A 23,081-nucleotide genomic window follows, 5' to 3' on the forward strand; every position below is an offset into this window, starting at 1 on the left:
TTCAAGAGGGAGAAGCGTCTCGCCTGGTAAGAACTTAGGATGTGGCAGTACTTCTTCAAACATGCCTTTGTCGAAAAAGGGTGTATGTCTTTATACTGAATATCTTTAGGATAAAGGCATACACCGTTTTTGGGCAACCAGGCAGGGGCTCGGTGCAAATCAACACTACATAATGCTATCACTTCCAATCAAAACAAAGGGTCATGTACGAAAAGTGTAAAGACCAGAAATGCAGGGTAACGTGGAGGTAAATCGTACCCACATTTTGTGGATTGTGGGATGAACAATGGCAATCGGCACCCTGGAGAATTCTATGGTGTATTCGAAGATAAAGTAAGAAACAATGCTACAGCACATAGGACACTTCCACTCAAGGACGTATATTTTCAAGGAAACCAAAGAACCTCAGGTCACAGGCAACCCAACGTTTACTGCTGCTCTCTTTACAAAAGCCTCGACGAGGATACAATCTAAATTTCCTTGGACAGAAACATGGATGAAGAATATGTGATTCTTATCTACAATGATATATTACAGAGCCAGGAAATCAATGAAATAGCGTCACTTGCGCCACCGGAGTGTTCTTAGTTACAATCATTCTCAGTGAATTTAGTCACATAGAAAAAAGTGGTTTATCAAAGATATGAGGTACAGGTGGAATATAAAATTGCGTCCCTTGAACGAAATGGCAGACGACAGAGAGAATTACACATTTAGCAAACACACTTATGCCTGTAGGAGCGCAAAGGTCACATGAGGTGAGGAAAAACCTGGTGTTTTCAATGAGCACAGATACCATTCCGTATAGACCAAGGAGGGAATCAAGACAACTTACTCTAAACCTCAAAGGACTGAACTCAGCCCACTTTACACACCAGAAAAGATTATTGACAACTGGTCAGAATTTGAAAAACAATTTATCTATGTCTCCCTGGAAGAGAATCTAGTGGATGCACAGCAGCAAGCAACACAGCACGGAAAATCGGCTACACCCCGTGAGAAAAATAAACTGCAAAATAAAGGCAGTGAGTGACAGATAAATTCTTCGAGACTTCGTTCAGGGGCTGTGATTGGAGTTGTTTTCAGCATATATTCACACACAGAAAGATGGGACCTAAGGGAGGACAATCGTGGGTCTGAGTGTCTTCATGAGCATGAGTCAGCAAATGCAGCCCTTGTAGAATAACACTGCCTTGCCCTGATTCCATTGACCCGAAATCTCCAAATGTAGATGACCCTTCTACAGCGAACACATGCATGTGTCAGCCACAGGATGCTACCCCATTGGAATGGGAAAAAACATGAAAAGGCACCTCATTTTCTCATATCCTGGTGCTCGGGTTCAAGCTTCCAGCCACTTTCCTGAAAATATCCCCACTTGGGGAAGTCAGCACTTTCAAAACCTTCTTTCTTATAGCTTGGAATTGGTTCCATGGATGAACTACAACGGGGAAGAATAAGAAACGATGCCTATATATTTGGACAGGCATATGGTGCTCTAATTTCAACTGCTGAACAAGAATTGACCCAAGTCTAAGCTTGCTCTCAGAAGGAGAATAGGGCTTGAAAATTTCCCGCTGCTTTGTGACCAGTTCCAAAAGTGGGAAGTTGAGCAGGAGATCTCAGGGAGCCTATAATTCATGGCCCTGCAGGATGGTAAAAGGCACGTAATGTGGAAAAATGACTTGGGTTGAACCAGAGAAAAGAACTTGAGAGCAAGGCAGAATTGCAAAAATGGGATTTCAAGAGGGAGACGCGTCTCGCCTGGTAAGAACCTAGAATGTGGCAGTACTTCTTCAACCATGCCTTTGTCGAAAAACGGTGTATGCCTTTATCCTGAATATATTCCGAATAAAGGCATACACCGTTTTTGGGCAACCAGGCAGGGCCTCGGTGCAAATCAACACTACATAATGCTATCACTTCCCATCTAAACAAAGGGTCATGTACGAAAAGTGTAAAGACCAGAAATGCAGGGTAGCATGGAGGTAAATCGTACCCACATTTTGTGGATTCCAGGATGAACAATGGCAATCGGCACCCTGGCGAAGTCTATGGTGTATTCGAAGATAAATTAAGAAACAATGCTACATCACATAGGACACTTCCACTCAAGGACGTATATTTTCAAGGAAACCAAAGAACCTTAGGTCACAGGCAACCCAACGTTTACTGCTGCTCTCTTTACAAAAGCCTCGACTAGGATACAATCTAAATTTCCTTGGACGGAAACATGGATGAAGAATATGTGATTCTTATCTACAATGATATATTACAGAGCCAGGAAATCAATGAAATAACGTCACTTGCCCCACCGGAGTGTTCTTAGTTACAATCATTCTCAGTGAATATAGTCCCATAGAAAAAAGTGGTTTATCAAAGATATGAGGTACAGGTGGAATATAAAATTGCATCCCTTGAAAGAAATGGCAGACGACAGAGAGAATTACACATTTAGCAAACAAACTTATGCCTGTAGGAGCGCAAAGGTCACATGAGGTGAGGAAAAACCAGGTGTTTTCAATGAGCACAGATACCATTCCGTATAGACCAAGGAGGGAATCAAGACAACTTACTCTAAACCTCAAAGGACTGAACTCAGCCCACTTTACACACCAGAAAAGATTATTGACAACTGGTCAGAATTTGAAAAACAATTTATCTATGTCTCTCTGGAAGAGAATCTAGTGGATGCACAGCAGCAAGCAACACAGCACGGAAAATCGGCTACACCCGGTGAGAAAAATAAACTGCAAAATAAAGGCAGTGAGTGACAGATAAATTCTTCGAGACTTCGTTCAGGGGCTGTGATTGGAGTTGTTTTCAGCATATATTCACACACAGAATGGTGGGACCTAAGGGAGGACAATCGTTGGTCTGAGCGTCTTCGTGAGCATGAGTCAGCAAATGCAGCCCTTGTAGAATAACACTGCCTTGCCCTGATTCCATGGACCCGAAATCTCCCAATGTAGACGACCTTTCTACAGTGAACACATGCATGGGTCAGCCACAGGATGCTACCCCATTGTAACGGGAAAAAAACATGAAAAGGCACCTCATCTTCTCATATCCTGGTGCTCGGGTTCAAACTTCCAGCCACTTTCCTGAAAATATCCCCACTTGGGGAAGTCAGCACTTTCAAAACCTTCTTTCTTATAGCTTGGAATTGGTTCCATGGATGAACTACAACGGGGAAGAATAAGACACGATGCCTATATATTTGGATAGGCATATGGTGCTCTAATTTCAACTGCTGAACAAGAATTGACCCAAGTCTAAGCTTGCTCTCAGAAGGAGAATAGGGCTTGAAAATTTCCCGCTGATTTGTGACCAGTTCCAAAACTGGGAAGTTGAGCAGGGGATCTCAGCGAGCCTATAATTCATGGCCCTGCAGGATGGTCAAAGGCACCTAATGTGGACAAATGACTTGGGTTGAGCCAGAGAAAAGAACTTGAGAGCAAGGCAGAATTGCAAAAATGGGATTTCAAGAGGGAGACGCGTCTCGCCTGGTAAGAACCTAGAATGTGGCAGTACTTCTTCAACCATGCCTTTGTCGAAAAACGGTGTATGCCTTTATCCTGAATATATTCCGAATAAAGGCATACACCGTTTTTGGGCAACCAGGCAGGGGCTCGGTGCAAATCAACACTACATAGTGCTATCACTTCCCATCTAAACAAAGGGTCATCTACGAAAAGTGTAAAGACTAGAAATTCAGGGTAGCATGGAGGTAAATCGTACCCACATTTTGTGGATTCCAGGATGAACAATGGCAATCGGCACCCTGGCGAAGTCTATGGTGTATTCAAAAATAATGTAAGAAACAAAGCTACAGCACATAGGACACTTCCACTCAAGGACGTATATTTTCAAGAAAACCAAAGAACCTCAGGTCACAGGCAACCCAACGTTTTCTGCTGCTCTCTTTACAAAAGCCTCGACTAGGATACAATCTAAATTTCCTTGGACGGAAAACATGGATGGAGAATATGTGATTCTTATCTACAATGATATATTACTGAGCCAGGAAATCAATGAAATAACGTCACTTGCCGCCAAAGGAGTGTTCGTAGTTACAATCATTCTCAGTAAATTTAGTCACATAGAAAAAAGTGGTTTATCAAAGATATGAGGTACAGGTGGAATACAAAATTGCGTCCCATGAATGAAATGGCAGACGAGAGAAAGCATCACACATTTAGCAAACACACTTATGCCTGTAGGAGCGCGAAGGTCACTTGAGGTGAGGAAGAAACAGGTGTTTTCAATGAGCACAGATACCATTCCATATAGACCAAAGAGGGCATCAAGACAACTTACTCTAAACCTCAAAGGACTGAACTCAGCCCACTTTACACACCAGAAAAGATTATTTACAACTGGTTAGAATTTGAAAAACAATTTATCGATGTCTCTCTGGAAGAGAATCAAGTGGATGCACAGCAGCAAGCAACACAGCACTGAAAATCGGCTACACCCCATGAGAAAAATAAACTGCAAAATAAAGGCAGTGAGTGAGAGATAAATTCTTCGAGACTTCGTTCAGGGGCTGTCATTGAAGTTGTTTTGAGCATATATTAACACACAGAAGGATCGGACCTAAGGGAGGACACTCGTGGGTCTGAGTGTCTTCGTGACAATGAGTCAGCAAATGCAGCCCTTGTCAAATAACACTGCCTTTTCCTGATTCCATGGACCCGAAATCTCCAAATGCAGACGACCCTTCCTACAGCGAACACATGCATGGGACAGCCACAGGATGCTACCCCATTGGAACGGCAAAAAACATGAAAAGCCACCTCATCTTCTCATATCCTGGTGCTCGGGTTCAAGCTTACAGCCGCGTTTCTGAAAATATACCCAATTGGGGAAGTCAGCACTTTCAAAACACTCTTACTTATAACTTGGAATTGGTTCCATGGATGAACTACAACGGGGAAGAATAAGAGACGATGGCTATATATTTGGACAGGAACATGGCGCTCTAATTTCCAATGCTGAACAAGAATTGACCCAAGTCTAAGCTTGCTCTCAGAAGGAGATTTGGGCTTGAAAATTTCCTGCTGCTTTGGGACCTGTTCCGAAAGTGGGAAGTTGAGCCGGGGATCTCAGGGAGCCTATAATTCATGGCCCTACAGGATGGTAAAAGGCACGTAATGTGGAAAAATGACTTGGGTTGAACCAGAGAAAAGAACTTGAGAGCAAGGCAGAATTGCAAAACTGGGATTTCAAGAGGGAGAAGAGTCTCGCCTGGTAAGAACCTAGGATGTGGCAGTACTTCTTCAAACATGCCTTTGTCGAAAAAGGGTGTATGTCTTTATCCTGAATATCTTTAGGATAAAGGCATACACCGTTTTGGGGGAACCAGGCAGGGGCTCGGTGCAAATCAACACTACATAATGCTATCACTTCCCATCAAAACAAAGGGTCATGTACGAAAAGTGTAAAGACCAGAAATGCAGGGTAACGTGGAGGTAAATCGTACCCACATTTTGTGGATTGTGGGATGAACAATGGCAATCGGCACCCTGGCGAATTCTATGGTGTATTCGAAGATAAAGTAAGAAACAATGCTACAGCACATAGGACACTTCCACTCAAGGACGTATATTTTCAAGGAAACCAAAGAACCTCAGGTCACAGGCAACCCAACGTTTACTGCTGCTCTCTTTACAAAAGCCTCGACGAGGATACAATCTAAATTTCCTTGGACAGAAACATGGATGAAGAATATGTGATTCTTATCTGCAATGATATATTACTGAGCCAGGAAATCAATGAAATAACGTCACTTGCCGCCAAAGGAGTGTTCTTAGTTACAATCATTCTCAGTGAATTTAGTCACATAGAAAAAAGTGGTTTATCAAAGATATGAGGTACAGGTGGAATATAAAATTGCGTCCCTTGAACGAAATGGCAGACGACAGAGAGAATTACACATTTAGCAAACACACTTATGCCTGTAGGAGCGCAAAGGTCACATGAGGTGAGGAAAAACCAGGTGTTTTCAATGAGCACAGATACCATTCCGTATAGACCAAGGAGGGAATCAAGACAACTTACTCTAAACCTCAAAGGACTGAACTCAGCCCACTTTACACACCAGAAAAGATTATTGACAACTGGTCAGAATTTGAAAAACAATTTATCTATGTCTCCCTGGAAGAGAATCTAGTGGATGCACAGCAGCAAGCAACACAGCACGGAAAATCGGCTACACCCGGTGAGAAAAATAAACTGCAAAATAAAGGCAGTGAGTGACAGATAAATTCTTCGAGAATTCGTTCAGGGGCTGTGATTGGAGTTGTTTTCAGCATATATTCACACACAGAAAGATGGGACCTAAGGGAGGACAATCGTGGGTCTGAGTGTCTTCGTGAGCATGAGTCAGCAAATGCAGCCCTTGTAGCATAACACTGCCTTGCCCTGATTCCATGGACCCGAAATCTCCAAATGTAGATGACCCTTCTACAGCGAACACATGCATGTGTCAGCCACAGGATGCTACCCCATTGGAATGGGAAAAAACATGAAAAGGCACCTCATCTTCTCATATCCTGGTGTTCGGGTTCAAGCTTCCAGCCACTTTCCTGAAAATATCCCCACTTGGGGAAGTCAGCACTTTCAAAACCTTCTTTCTTATAGCTTGGAATTGGTTCCATGGATGAACTACAACGGGGAAGAATAAGAAACGATGCCTATATATTTGGACAGGCATATGGTGCTCTAATTTCAACTGCTGAACAAGAATTGACCCAAGTCTAAGCTTGCTCTCAGAAGGAGAATAGGGCTTGAAAATTTCCCGCTGCTTTGTGACCAGTTCCAAAAGTGGAAAGTTGAGCAGGAGATCTCAGGGAGCCTATAATTCATGGCCATGCAGGATGGTAAAAGGCACGTAATGTGGAAAAATGACTTGGGTTGAACCAGAGAAAAGAACTTGAGAGCAAGGCAGAATTGCAAAAATGGGATTTCAAGAGGGAGACGCGTCTCGCCTGGTAAGAACCTAGAATGTGGCAGTACTTCTTCAACCATGCCTTTGTCGAAAAACGGTGTATGCCTTTATCCTGAATATATTCCGAATAAAGGCATACACCGTTTTTGGGCAACCAGGCAGGGCCTCGGTGCAAATCAACACTACATAATGCTATCACTTCCCATCTAAACAAAGGGTCATGTACGAAAAGTGTAAAGACCAGAAATGCAGGGTAGCATGGAGGTAAATCGTACCCACATTTTGTGGATTCCAGGATGAACAATGGCAATCGGCACCCTGGCGAAGTCTATGGTGTATTCGAAGATAAATTAAGAAACAATGCTACATCACATAGGACACTTCCACTCAAGGACGTATATTTTCAAGGAAACCAAAGAACCTTAGGTCACAGGCAACCCAACGTTTACTGCTGCTCTCTTTACAAAAGCCTCGACTAGGATACAATCTAAATTTCCTTGGACGGAAACATGGATGAAGAATATGTGATTCTTATCTACAATGATATATTACAGAGCCAGGAAATCAATGAAATAACGTCACTTGCCCCACCGGAGTGTTCTTAGTTACAATCATTCTCAGTGAATATAGTCCCATAGAAAAAAGTGGTTTATCAAAGATATGAGGTACAGGTGGAATATAAAATTGCATCCCTTGAAAGAAATGGCAGACGACAGAGAGAATTACACATTTAGCAAACACACTTATGCCTGTAGGAGCGCAAAGGTCACATGAGGTGAGGAAAAACCAGGTGTTTTCAATGAGCACAGATACCATTCCGTATAGACCAAGGAGGGAATCAAGACAACTTACTCTAAACCTCAAAGGACTGAACTCAGCCCACTTTACACACCAGAAAAGATTATTGACAACTGGTCAGAATTTGAAAAACAATTTATCTATGTCTCTCTGGAAGAGAATCTAGTGGATGCACAGCAGCAAGCAACACAGCACGGATAATCGGCTACACCCGGTGAGAAAAATAAACTGCAAAATAAAGGCAGTGAGTGACAGATAAATTCTTCGAGACTTCGTTCAGGGGCTGTGATTGGAGTTGTTTTCAGCATATATTCACACACAGAATGGTGGGACCTAAGGGAGGACAATCGTTGGTCTGAGCGTCTTCGTGAGCATGAGTCAGCAAATGCAGCCCTTGTAGAATAACACTGCCTTGCCCTGATTCCATGGACCCGAAATCTCCCAATGTAGACGACCTTTCTACAGTGAACACATGCATGGGTCAGCCACAGGATGCTACCCCATTGTAACGGGAAAAAAACATGAAAAGGCACCTCATCTTCTCATATCCTGGTGCTCGGGTTCAAACTTCCAGCCACTTTCCTGAAAATATCCCCACTTGGGGAAGTCAGCACTTTCAAAACCTTCTTTCTTATAGCTTGGAATTGGTTCCATGGATGAACTACAACGGGGAAGAATAAGACACGATGCCTATATATTTGGATAGGCATATGGTGCTCTAATTTCAACTGCTGAACAAGAATTGACCCAAGTCTAAGCTTGCTCTCAGAAGGAGAATAGGGCTTGAAAATTTCCCGCTGATTTGTGACCAGTTCCAAAACTGGGAAGTTGAGCAGGGGATCTCAGCGAGCCTATAATTCATGGCCCTGCAGGATGGTCAAAGGCACCTAATGTGGACAAATGACTTGGGTTGAGCCAGAGAAAAGAACTTGAGAGCAAGGCAGAATTGCAAAAATGGGATTTCAAGAGGGAGACGCGTCTCGCCTGGTAAGAACCTAGAATGTGGCAGTACTTCTTCAACCATGCCTTTGTCGAAAAACGGTGTATGCCTTTATCCTGAATATATTCCGAATAAAGGCATACACCGTTTTTGGGCAACCAGGCAGGGGCTCGGTGCAAATCAACACTACATAGTGCTATCACTTCCCATCTAAACAAAGGGTCATCTACGAAAAGTGTAAAGACTAGAAATTCAGGGTAGCATGGAGGTAAATCGTACCCACATTTTGTGGATTCCAGGATGAACAATGGCAATCGGCACCCTGGCGAAGTCTATGGTGTATTCAAAAATAATGTAAGAAACAAAGCTACAGCACATAGGACACTTCCACTCAAGGACGTATATTTTCAAGAAAACCAAAGAACCTCAGGTCACAGGCACCCCAACGTTTTCTGCTGCTCTCTTTACAAAAGCCTCGACTAGGATACAATCTAAATTTCCTTGGACGGAAAACATGGATGGAGAATATGTGATTCTTATCTACAATGATATATTACTGAGCCAGGAAATCAATGAAATAACGTCACTTGCCGCCAAAGGAGTGTTCGTAGTTACAATCATTCTCAGTAAATTTAGTCACATAGAAAAAAGTGGTTTATCAAAGATATGAGGTACAGGTGGAATACAAAATTGCGTCCCATGAATGAAATGGCAGACGAGAGAAAGCATCACACATTTAGCAAACACACTTATGCCTGTAGGAGCGCGAAGGTCACTTGAGGTGAGGAAGAAACAGGTGTTTTCAATGAGCACAGATACCATTCCATATAGACCAAAGAGGGCATCAAGACAACTTACTCTAAACCTCAAAGGACTGAACTCAGCCCACTTTACACACCAGAAAAGATTATTTACAACTGGTTAGAATTTGAAAAACAATTTATCGATGTCTCTCTGGAAGAGAATCAAGTGGATGCACAGCAGCAAGCAACACAGCACTGAAAATCGGCTACACCCCATGAGAAAAATAAACTGCAAAATAAAGGCAGTGAGTGAGAGATAAATTCTTCGAGACTTCGTTCAGGGGCTGTCATTGAAGTTGTTTTGAGCATATATTAACACACAGAAGGATCGGACCTAAGGGAGGACACTCGTGGGTCTGAGTGTCTTCGTGACCATGAGTCAGCAAATGCAGCCCTTGTCAAATAACACTGTCTTTTCCTGATTCCATGGACCCGAAATCTCCAAATGCAGACGACCCTTCCTACAGCGAACACATGCATGGGACAGCCACAGGATGCTACCCCATTGGAACGGCAAAAAACATGAAAAGCCACCTCATCTTCTCATATCCTGGTGCTCGGGTTCAAGCTTACAGCCGCTTTTCTGAAAATATACCCAATTGGGGAAGTCAGCACTTTCAAAACACTCTTACTTATAACTTGGAATTGGTTCCATGGATGAACTACAACGGGGAAGAATAAGAGACGATGGCTATATATTTGGACAGGAACATGGCGCTCTAATTTCCAATGCTGAACAAGAATTGACCCAAGTCTAAGCTTGCTCTCAGAAGGAGATTTGGGCTTGAAAATTTCCTGCTGCTTTGGGACCTGTTCCGAAAGTGGGAAGTTGAGCCGGGGATCTCAGGGAGCCTATAATTCATGGCCCTACAGGATGGTAAAAGGCACGTAATGTGGAAAAATGACTTGGGTTGAACCAGAGAAAAGAACTTGAGAGCAAGGCAGAATTGCAAAACTGGGATTTCAAGAGGGAGAAGCGTCTCGCCTGGTAAGAACCTAGGATGTGGCAGTACTTCTTCAAACATGCCTTTGTCGAAAAAGGGTGTATGTCTTTATCCTGAATATCTTTAGGATAAAGGCATACACCGTTTTGGGGGAACCAGGCAGGGGCTCGGTGCAAATCAACACTACATAATGCTATCACTTCCCATCAAAACAAAGGGTCATGTACGAAAAGTGTAAAGACCAGAAATGCAGGGTAACGTGGAGGTAAATCGTACCCACATTTTGTGGATTGTGGGATGAACAATGGCAATCGGCACCCTGGCGAATTCTATGGTGTATTCGAAGATAAAGTAAGAAACAATTCTACAGCACATAGGACACTTCCACTCAAGGACGTATATTTTCAAGGAAACCAAAGAACCTCAGGTCACAGGCAACCCAACGTTTACTGCTGCTCTCTTTACAAAAGCCTCGACGAGGATACAATCTAAATTTCCTTGGACAGAAACATGGATGAAGAATATGTGATTCTTATCTGCAATGATATATTACTGAGCCAGGAAATCAATGAAATAACGTCACTTGCCGCCAAAGGAGTGTTCTTAGTTACAATCATTCTCAGTGAATTTAGTCACATAGAAAAAAGTGGTTTATCAAAGATATGAGGTACAGGTGGAATATAAAATTGCGTCCCTTGAACGAAATGGCAGACGACAGAGAGAATTACACATTTAGCAAACACACTTATGCCTGTAGGAGCGCAAAGGTCACATGAGGTGAGGAAAAACCAGGTGTTTTCAATGAGCACAGATACCATTCCGTATAGACCAAGGAGGGAATCAAGACAACTTACTCTAAACCTCAAAGGACTGAACTCAGCCCACTTTACACACCAGAAAAGATTATTGACAACTGGTCAGAATTTGAAAAACAATTTATCTATGTCTCCCTGGAAGAGAATCTAGTGGATGCACAGCAGCAAGCAACACAGCACGGAAAATCGGCTACACCCGGTGAGAAAAATAAACTGCAAAATAAAGGCAGTGAGTGACAGATAAATTCTTCGAGAATTCGTTCAGGGGCTGTGATTGGAGTTGTTTTCAGCATATATTCACACACAGAAAGATGGGACCTAAGGGAGGACAATCGTGGGTCTGAGTGTCTTCGTGAGCATGAGTCAGCAAATGCAGCCCTTGTAGCATAACACTGCCTTGCCCTGATTCCATGGACCCGAAATCTCCAAATGTAGATGACCCTTCTACAGCGAACACATGCATGTGTCAGCCACAGGATGCTACCCCATTGGAATGGGAAAAAACATGAAAAGGCACCTCATCTTCTCATATCCTGGTGCTCGGGTTCAAGCTTCCAGCCACTTTCCTGAAAATATCCCCACTTGGGGAAGTCAGCACTTTCAAAACCTTCTTTCTTATAGCTTGGAATTGGTTCCATGGATGAACTACAACGGGGAAGAATAAGACACGATGCCTATATATTTGGACAGGCATATGGTGCTCTAATTTCAACTGCTGAACAAGAATTGACCCAAGTCTAAGCTTGCTCTCAGAAGGAGAATAGGGCTTGAAAATTTCCCGCTGCTTTGTGACCAGTTCCAAAAGTGGGAAGTTGAGCAGGAGATCTCAGGGAGGCTATAATTCATGGCCATGCAGGATGGTAAAAGGCACGTAATGTGGAAAAATGACTTGGGTTGAACCAGAGAAAAGAACTTGAGAGCAAGGCAGAATTGCAAAAATGGGATTTCAAGAGGGAGACGCGTCTCGCCTGGTAAGAACCTAGAATGTGGCAGTACTTCTTCAACCATGCCTTTGTCGAAAAACGGTGTATGCCTTTATCCTGAATATATTCCGAATAAAGGCATACACCGTTTTTGGGCAACCAGGCAGGTCCTCGGTGCAAATCAACACTACATAATGCTATCACTTCCCATCTAAACAAAGGGTCATGTACGAAAAGTGTAAAGACCAGAAATGCAGGGTAGCATGGAGGTAAATCGTACCCACATTTTGTGGATTCCAGGATGAACAATGGCAATCGGCACCCTGGCGAAGTCTATGGTGTATTCGAAGATAAATTAAGAAACAATGCTACATCACATAGGACACTTCCACTCAAGGACGTATATTTTCAAGGAAACCAAAGAACCTTAGGTCACAGGCAACCCAACGTTTACTGCTGCTCTCTTTACAAAAGCCTCGACGAGGATACAATCTAAATTTCCTTGGACGGAAAACATGGATGGAGAATATGTGATTCTTATCTACAATGATATATTACTGAGCCAGGAAATCAATGAAATAACGTCACTTGCCGCCAAACGAGTGTTCGTAGTTACAATCATTCTCAGTAAATTTAGTCACATAGAAAAAAGTGGTTTATCAAAGATATGAGGTACAGGTGGAATACAAAATTGCGTCCCATGAATGAAATGGCAGACGAGAGAAAGCATCACACATTTAGCAAACACACTTATGCCTGTAGGAGCGCGAAGGTCACTTGAGGTGAGGAAGAAACAGGTGTTTTCAATGAGCACAGATACCATTCCATATAGACCAAAGAGGGAATCAAGACAACTTACTCTAAACCTCAAAGGACTGAACTCAGCCCACTTTACACACCAGAGAAGATTATTTTCAACTGGTTAGAATTTGAAAAACAATTTATCGATGTCTCTCTGGAAGAGAATCAAGTGGATGCACAGCAGCAAGCAACACAGCACTGAAAATCGGCTACACCCCGTGAGAAAAATAAACTGCAAAATAAAGGCAGTGAGTGAGAGATAAATTTTTCAAGACTTCGTTCAGGGGCTGTCATTGAAGATGTTTTGAGCATATATTAACACACAGAAGGACCGGACCTAAGGGAGGACACTCGTGGGTCTGAGTGTCTTCGTGAGCATGAGTCAGCAAATGCAGCCCTTGTCGAATAACACTGCCTTTTCCTGATTCCATGGACCCGAAATCTCCAAATGCAGACGACCCTTCCTACAGCGAACACATGCATGGGACAGCCACAGGATGCTACCCCATTGGAACGGCAAAAAACCATGAAAATCCACCCCATCTTCTCATATCCTGGTGCTCGGGTTCAAGCTTTCAGCCGCTTTTCTGAAAATATACCCAATTGGGGAAGTCAGCACTTTCAAAACACTCTTACTTATAACTTAGAATTGGTTCCATGGATGAACTACAATGGGGAAGAATAAGAGACGATGGCTATATATTTGGACAGGCACATGGCGCTCTAATTTCCAATGCTGAACAAGAATTGACCCAAGTCTAAGCTTGCTCTCAGAAGGAGATTTGGGCTTGAAAATTTCCTGCTGCTTTGGGACCAGTTCCGAAAGTGGAAAGTTGAGCCGGGGATCTCAGGGAGCCTATAATTCATGGCCCTGCAGGATGGTAAAAGGCACGTAATGTGGAAAAATCACTTGGGTTGAACCAGAGAAAAGAACTTGAGAGCAAGGCAGAATTGCAAAACTGGGATTTCAAGAGGGAGAAGCGTCTCGCCTGGTAAGAACCTAGGATGTGGCAGTAGTTCTTCAAACATGCCTTTGTCGAAAAAGGGTGTATGCCTTTATCCTGAATATCTTTAGGATAAAGGCATACACCGATTTTGGGGAAGCAGGCAGGGGCTCGGTGCAAATCAACACTACATAATGCTATCACTTCCCATCAAAACAAAGGGTCATGTACGAAAAGTGTAAACACCAGAAATGCAGGTTAACGTGGAGGTAAATCGTACCCACATTTTGTGGATTGTGGGATAACCAATTGCAATCGGCACCCTGGCGAATTCTATAGTGTATTCGAAGATAAAGTAAGACACAATGCTACAGCACATAGGACACTTCCACTCAAGGACGTATATTTTCAAGGAAACCAAAGAACCTCAGGTCACAGGCAACCCAACATTTACTGCTGCTCTCTTTACAAAAGCCTCGACTAGGATACAATCTAAATTTCTTTGGACGGAAACATGGATGAAGAATATGTGATTCTTATCTACAATGATATATTACAGAGCCAGGAAATCAATGAAATAACGTCACTTGGCGCCACCGGTGTGTTCTGACTTGCAATCATTCTCAGTGAATTTAGTCACATAGAAAAAAAGTGGTTTATCAAAGATATGAGGTACAGGTGGAATATAAAATTGCGTCCCTTGAATGAAATGGCAGACGACAGAGAGAATTACACATTTAGCAAACACACTTATGCCTGTAGGAGTGAAGAGGTCACTTGAGGTGAGGAAAAACCAGGTGTTTTCAAGGACCACAGATAGCATTCCATATAGACCAAAGAGGGAATCAAGACAACTTACTCTAAACCTCAAAGGACTGAACTCAGCCCACTTTACACACCAGAAAAGATTATTGACAATGGTCAGAATTTGAAAAACAATTTATCGATGTCTCTCTGGAAGAGAATCTAGTGGATGTACAGCAGCAAGCAACACAGCATGGAAAATCGGCTACACCCCGTGAGAAAAATAAACTGCAAAATAAAGGCAGTGAGTGACAGATAAATTCTTCGAGACTTCATTCAGTGGCTGTGATTGAAGTTGTTTTGAGTATATATTAACACACAGAAAGATGGGACCTAAGGGAGGACAATCGTGGGTCTGAGTGTCTTCATGAGCATGAGTCAGCAAATGCAGCCCTTGTAGATTAACACTGCCTTGCCCTGATTCCATTGACCAGAAATCTCCAAATGTAGACGACCATTCTACAGCAAACACATGCATGGGTCAGCCACAGGATGCTACCCCATTGGAACGGGAAAAATCATGAAAAGTCACCTTATTTTCTCATATCCTGGTGCTCGGGTTCAAGCTTCCAGCCGCTTTTCTGAAAATATTCCCACTTGGGGAAGTCAGCACTTTCAAAACACTCTTTCTTATAGCTTGGAATTGGTTCCATGGATGAACTACAACGGGGAAGAATAAGACACGATGCCTATATATTTGGACAGGCACATGGTGCTCTAATTTCAACTGCTGAACAAGAATTGACCCAAGTCTAAGCTTGCTCTCAGAAGGAGAATAGGACTTGAAAATTTCCTGCTGCTTTGGGACCAGTTCCGAAAGTGGGAAGTTGAGCAGGGGATCTCAGGGAGCCTATAATTCATGGCCCTGCAGGGTGGTCAAAGACACCTAATGTGGAAAAATGACTTGGTTTGAACCAGAGAAAAGAACTTGAGAGCAAGGCAGAATTGGAAAACTGGGATTTCAAGAGGGAGAAGCGTCTCGCCTGGTAAGAACCTAGAATGTGGCAGTACTTCTTCAACCATGCCTTTGTCGAAAAATGGTGTATGCCTTTATCCTGAATATATTCCGAATAAAGGCATACACCGTTTTTGGGCAACCAGGCAGGGGCTCGGTGCAAATCAAAACTACATAATGCTGTCACTTCCCATCAAAACAAAGTGTCATGTAGGAAAAGTGTAAAGACAAGAAATGTAGGGTAACGTGTAGGTAAATCGTACCCACATTTGCGGATTGTGAGATGACCAATTGCAATTGGCACCCTGGCGAAGTCTATGGTGTATTCGAATATAAAGTAAGAAACAAAGCTACAGCACATAGGACACTTCCACTCAAGGACGTATATTTTCAGGAAAACCAAAGAACCTCAGGTCACAGACAACCGAACGTTTATTGCTGCTCTCTATACAAAAGCCTCGACTAGGATACAATCTAAATTTCCTTGGACGGAAACATGGATGAAGAATATGTGATTCTTATCTACAATGATATATTACATAGCCAGGAAATCAATGAAATAACGTCACTTGGCGCCACCGGAGTGTTCTTAGTTACAATCATTCTCAGTAAATATAGTCACATAGAAAAAAGTGGTTTATCAAAGATATGAGGTACAGGTGGAATATAAAATTGCATCCCTTGAAAGAAATGGCAGACGACAGAGAGAATTACACATTTAGCAAACACACTTATGCCTGTAGGAGCGCAAAGGTCACATGAGGTGAGGAAATACCAGGTGTTTTGAATGAGCAGAGATACCATTCCGTATAGACCAAGGAGGGAATCAAGACAACTTACTCTAAACCTCAAAGGACTGAACTCAGCCCACTTTACACACCAGAAAAGATTATTGACAACTGGTCAGAATTTGAAAAACAATTTATCTATGTCTCTCTGGAAGAGAATCTAGTGGATGCACAGCAGCAAGCAACACAGCACGGAAAATCGGCTACACCCGGTGAGAAAAATAAACTGCAAAATAAAGGCAGTGAGTGACAGATAAATTCTTCGAGACTTCATTCAGGGGCTGTGATTGGAGTTGTTTTCAGCATATATTCACACACAGAAAGATGGGACCTAAGGGAGGACAATCGTGGGTCTGAGTGTCTTCGTGAGCATGAGTCAGCAAATGCAGCCCTTGTAGAATAACACTGCCTTGCCCTGATTCCATTGACCCGAAATCTCCAAATGTAGACGACCCTTCTACAGCGAACACATGCATGGGTCAGCCACAGGATGCTACCCCATTGGAACGGGAAAAAACATGAAAAGGCACCTCATCTTCTCATATCCTGGTGCTCGGGTTCAAGCTTCCAGCCACTTTCCTGAAAATATCCCCACTTGGGGAAGTCAGCACTTTCAAAACCTTCTTTCTTATAGCTTGGAATTGGTTCCATGGATGAACTACAACGGGGAAGAATAAGACACGATGCCTATATATTTGGACAGGCATATGGTGCTCTAATTTCAACTGCTGAACAAGTATTGACCCAAGTCTAAGCTTGCTCTCAGAAGGAGAATAGGGCTTGAAAATTTCCCGCTGAGTTGTGACCAGTTCCAAAAGTGGGAAGTTGAGCAGGCGATCTCAGCGAGCCTATAATTCATGGGCCTGCAGGATGGTCAAAGACACCTAATGTGGACAAATGACTTGGGTTGAGCCAGAGAAAAGAACTTGAGAGCAAGGCAGAATTGCAAAAATGGGATTTCAAGAGGGAGACGCGTCTCGCCTGGTAAGAACCTAGAATGTGGCAGTACTTCTTCAACCATGCCTTTGTCGAAAAACGGTGTATGCCTTTATCCTGAATATATTCCGAATAAAGGCATACACCGTTTTTGGGCAACCAGGCAGGGGCTCGGTGCAAATCAACACTACATAGTGCTATCACTTCCCATCTAAACAAAGGGTCATCTACGAAAAGTGTAAAGACTAGAAATTCAGGGTAGCATGGAGGTAAATCGTACCCACATTTTGTGGATTCCAGGATGAACAATGGCAATCGGCACCCTGGCGAAGTCTATGGTGTATTCAAAAATAATGTAAGAAACAAAGCTACAGCACATAGGACACTTCCACTCAAGGACGTATATTTTCAAGAAAACCAAAGAACCTCAGGTCACAGGCAACCCAACGTTTTCTGCTGCTCTCTTTACAAAAGCCTCGACTAGGATACAATCTAAATTTCCTTGGACGGAAAACATGGATGGAGAATATGTGATTCTTATCTACAATGATATATTACTGAGCCAGGAAATCAATGAAATAACGTCACTTGCCGCCAAAGAAGTGTTCGTAGTTACAATCATTCTCAGTAAATTTAGTCACATAGAAAAAAGTGGTTTATCAAAGATATGAGGTACAGGTGGAATACAAAATTGCGTCCCATGAATGAAATGGCAGACGAGAGAAAGCATCACACATTTAGCAAACAGACTTATGCCTGTAGGAGCGCGAAGGTCACTTGAGGTGAGGAAAAAACAGGTGTTTTCAATGAGCACAGATACCATTCCATATAGACCAAAGAGGGCATCAAGACAACTTACTCTAAACCTCAAAGGACTGAACTCAGCCCACTTTACACACCAGAAAAGATTATTTACAACTGGTTAGAATTTGAAAAACAATTTATCGATGTCTCTCTGGAAGAGAATCAAGTGGATGCACAGCAGCAAGCAACACAGCACACAAAATCGGCTACACCCCGTGAGAAAAATAAACTGCAAAATAAAGGCAGTGAGTGAGAGATAAATTCTTCGAGACTTCATTAAGGGGCTGTCATTGAAGTTGTTTTGAGCATATATTAACACACAGAAGGATCGTTCCTAAGGGAGTACACTCGTGGGTCTGAGTGTCTTCGTGAGCATGAGTCAGCAAATGCAGCCCTTGTCGAATAACACTGCCTTTTCCTGATTCCATGGACCCGAAATCTCCAAATGCAGACGACCCTTCCTACAGCGAACACATGCATGGGACAGCCACAGGATGCTACCCCATTGGAACGGCAAAAAACATGAAAAGCCACCTCATCTTCTCATATCCTGGTGCTCGGGTTCAAGCTTTCAGCCGCTTTTCTGAAAATATACCCAATTGGGGAAGTCAGCACTTTCAAAACACTCTTACTTATAACTTGGAATTGGTTCCATGGATGAACTACAATGGGGAAGAATAAGAGACGATGGCTATATATTTGGACAGGCACATGGCGCTCTAATTTCCAATGCTGAACAAGAATTGACCCAAGTCTAAGCTTGCTCTCAGAAGGAGAATTGGGCTTAAAAATTCCTTGCTGCTTTGGGACCAGTTCCGAAAGGGGGAAGTTGAGCCGGGGATCTCAGGGAGCCTATAATTCATGGGCCTGCAGGATGGTAAAAGGCACGTAATGTGGAAAAATGACTTGGGTTGAACCAGAGAAAAGAACTTGAGAGCAAGGCAGAATTGCAAAACTGGGATTTCAAGAGGGAGAAGCGTCTCGCCTGGTAAGAACCTATGATGTGGCAGTACTTCTTCAAACATGCCTTTGTCGAAAAAGGGTGTATGTCTTTATCCTGAATATCTTTAGGATAAAGGCATACACCGTTTTTGGGGAACCAGGCAGGGGCTCGGTGCAAATCAACACTACATAATGCTATCACTTCCCATCAAAACAAAGGGTCATGTACGAAAAGTGTAAAGACCAGAAATGCAGGGTAACGTGGAGGTAAATCGTACCCACATTTTGTGGATTGTGGGATGAACAATGGCAATCGGCACCCTGGCGAATTCTATGGTGTATTCGAAGATAAAGTAAGAAACAATGCTACAGCACATAGGACACTTCCACTCAAGGACGTATATTTTCAAGGAAACCAAAGAACCTCAGGTCACAGGCAACCCAACGTTTACTGCTGCTCTCTTTACAAAAGCCTCGACGAGGATACAATCTAAATTTCCTTGGACAGAAACATGGAAGAAGAATATGTGATTCTTATCTACAATGATATATTACTGAGCCAGGAAATCAATGAAATAACGTCACTTGCGCCACCGGAGTGTTCTTAGTTACAATCATTCTCAGTGAATTTAGTCACATAGAAAAAAGTGGTTTATCAAAGATATGAGGTACAGGTGGAATATAAAATTGCGTCCCTTGAACGAAATGGCAGACGACAGAGAGAATTACACATTTAGCAAACACACTTATGCCTGTAGGAGCGCAAAGGTCACATGAGGTGAGGAAAAACCAGGTGTTTTCAATGAGCACAGATACCATTCCGTATAGACCAAGGAGGGAATCAAGACAACTTACTCTAAACCTCAAAGGGCTGAACTCAGCCCACTTTACACACCAGAAAAGATTATTGACAACTGGTCAGAATTTGAAAAACAATTTATCTATGTCTCCATGGAAGAGAATCTAGTCGATGCACAGCAGCAAGCAACACAGCACGGAAAATCGGCTACACCCGGTGAGAAAAATAAACTGCAAAATAAAGGCAGTGAGTGACAGATAAATTCTTCGAGACTTCATTCAGGGGCTGTGATTGGAGTTGTTTTCAGCATATATTAACACACAGAAAGATGGGACCTAAGGGAGGACAATCGTGGGTCTGAGTGTCTTCGTGAGCATGAGTCAGCAAATGCAGCCCTTGTAGAATAACACTGCCTTGCCCTGATTCCATTGACCCGAAATCTCCAAATGTAGATGACCCTACTACAGCGAACACATGCATGTGTCAGCCACAGGATGCTACCCCATTGGAATGGGAAAAAACATGAAAAGGCACCTCATCTTCTCATATCCTGGTGCTCGGGTTCAAGCTTCCAGCCACTTTCCTGAAAATATCCCCACTTGGGGAAGTCAGCACTTTCAAAACCTTCTTTCTTATAGCTTGGAATTGGTTCCATGGATGAACTACAACGGGGAAGAATAAGACACGATGCCTATATATTTGGACAGGCATATGGTGCTCTAATTTGAACTGCTGAACAAGAATTGACCCAAGTCTAAGCTTGCTCTCAGAAGGAGAATAGGGCTTGAAAATTTCCCGCTGCTTTGTGACCAGTTCCACAATTGGGAAGTTGAGCAGGGGATCTCAGCGAGCCTATAATTCATGGGCCTGCAGGATGGTCAAAGACACCTAATGTGGACAAATGACTTGGGTTGAGCCAGAGAAAAGAACTTGAGAGCAAGGCAGAATTGCAAAACTGGGATTTCAAGAGGGAGACGCGTCTCGCCTGGTAAGAACCTAGAATGTGGCAGTACTTCTTCAACCATGCCTTTGTCGAAAAACGGTGTATGCCTTTATCCTGAATATATTCCGAATAAAGGCATACACCGTTTTTGGGCAACCAGGCAGGGGCTCGGTGCAAATCAACACTACATAGTGCTATCACTTCCCATCTAAACAAAGGGTCATCTACGAAAAGTGTAAAGACTAGAAATTCAGGGTAGCATGGAGGTAAATCGTACCCACATTTTGTGGATTGTGGGATGACCAATTGCAATCGGCACCCTGGCGAATTCTATGGTGTATTCGAAGATAAAGTAAGAAACAATGCTACAGCACATAGGACACTTCCATTCAAGGACGTATATTTTCAGTTAAACCAAAGAACCTCAGGTCACAGGCAACCCAACGTTTACTGCTGCTCTCTTTACAAAAGCCTCGACTAGGATACAATCTAAATTTCCTTGGACGGAAAACATGGATGGAGAATATGTGATTCTTATCTACAATGATATATTACTGAGCCAGGAAATCAATGAAATAATGTCACTTGGCGCCAAAGGAGTGTTCGTAGTTACAATCATTCTCAGTAAATTTAGTCACATAGAAAAAAGTGGTTTATCAAAGATATGAGGTACAGGTGGAATACAAAATTGCGTCCCATGAATGAAATGGCAGACGAGAGAAAGCATCACACATTTAGCAAACAGACTTATGCCTGTAGGAGCGCGAAGGTCACTTGAGGTGAGGAAAAAACAGGTGTTTTCAATGAGCACAGATACCATTCCATATAGACCAAAGAGGGCATCAAGACAACTTACTCTAAACCTCAAAGGACTGAACTCAGCCCACTTTACACACCAGAAAAGATTATTTACAACTGGTTAGAATTTGAAAAACAATTTATCGATGTCTCTCTGGAAGAGAATCAAGTGGATGCACAGCAGCAAGCAACACAGCACACAAAATCGGCTACACCCCGTGAGAAAAATAAACTGCAAAATAAAGGCAGTGAGTGAGAGATAAATTCTTCGAGACTTCATTAAGGGGCTGTCATTGAAGTTGTTTTGAGCATATATTAACACACAGAAGGATCGTTCCTAAGGGAGTACACTCGTGGGTCTGAGTGTCTTCGTGAGCATGAGTCAGCAAATGCAGCCCTTGTCGAATAACACTGCCTTTTCCTGATTCCATGGACCCGAAATCTCCAAATGCAGACGACCCTTCCTACAGCGAACACATGCATGGGACAGCCACAGGATGCTACCCCATTGGAACGGCAAAAAACATGAAAAGCCACCTCATCTTCTCATATCCTGGTGCTCGGGTTCAAGCTTTCAGCCGCTTTTCTGAAAATATACCCAATTGGGGAAGTCAGCACTTTCAAAACACTCTTACTTATAACTTGGAATTGGTTCCATGGATGAACTACAATGGGGAAGAATAAGAGACGATGGCTATATATTTGGACAGGCACATGGCGCTCTAATTTCCAATGCTGAACAAGAATTGACCCAAGTCTAAGCTTGCTCTCAGAAGGAGAATTGGGCTTAAAAATTCCTTGCTGCTTTGGGACCAGTTCCGAAAGGGGGAAGTTGAGCCGGGGATCTCAGGGAGCCTATAATTCATGGGCCTGCAGGATGGTAAAAGGCACGTAATGTGGAAAAATGACTTGGGTTGAACCAGAGAAAAGAACTTGAGAGCAAGGCAGAATTGCAAAACTGGGATTTCAAGAGGGAGAAGCGTCTCGCCTGGTAAGAACCTATGATGTGGCAGTACTTCTTCAAACATGCCTTTGTCGAAAAAGGGTGTATGTCTTTATCCTGAATATCTTTAGGATAAAGGCATACACCGTTTTTGGGGAACCAGGCAGGGGCTCGGTGCAAATCAACACTACATAATGCTATCACTTCCCATCAAAACAAAGGGTCATGTACGAAAAGTGTAAAGACCAGAAATGCAGGGTAACGTGGAGGTAAATCGTACCCACATTTTGTGGATTGTGGGATGAACAATGGCAATCGGCACCCTGGCGAATTCTATGGTGTATTCGAAGATAAAGTAAGAAACAATGCTACAGCACATAGGACACTTCCACTCAAGGACGTATATTTTCAAGGAAACCAAAGAACCTCAGGTCACAGGCAACCCAACG

The sequence above is a fragment of the Kogia breviceps genome, chromosome 20 (genome assembly GCF_026419965.1).
Source record: "Kogia breviceps isolate mKogBre1 chromosome 20, mKogBre1 haplotype 1, whole genome shotgun sequence".
In the NCBI taxonomy this organism is placed as follows: Eukaryota; Metazoa; Chordata; class Mammalia; order Artiodactyla; family Physeteridae; genus Kogia; species Kogia breviceps.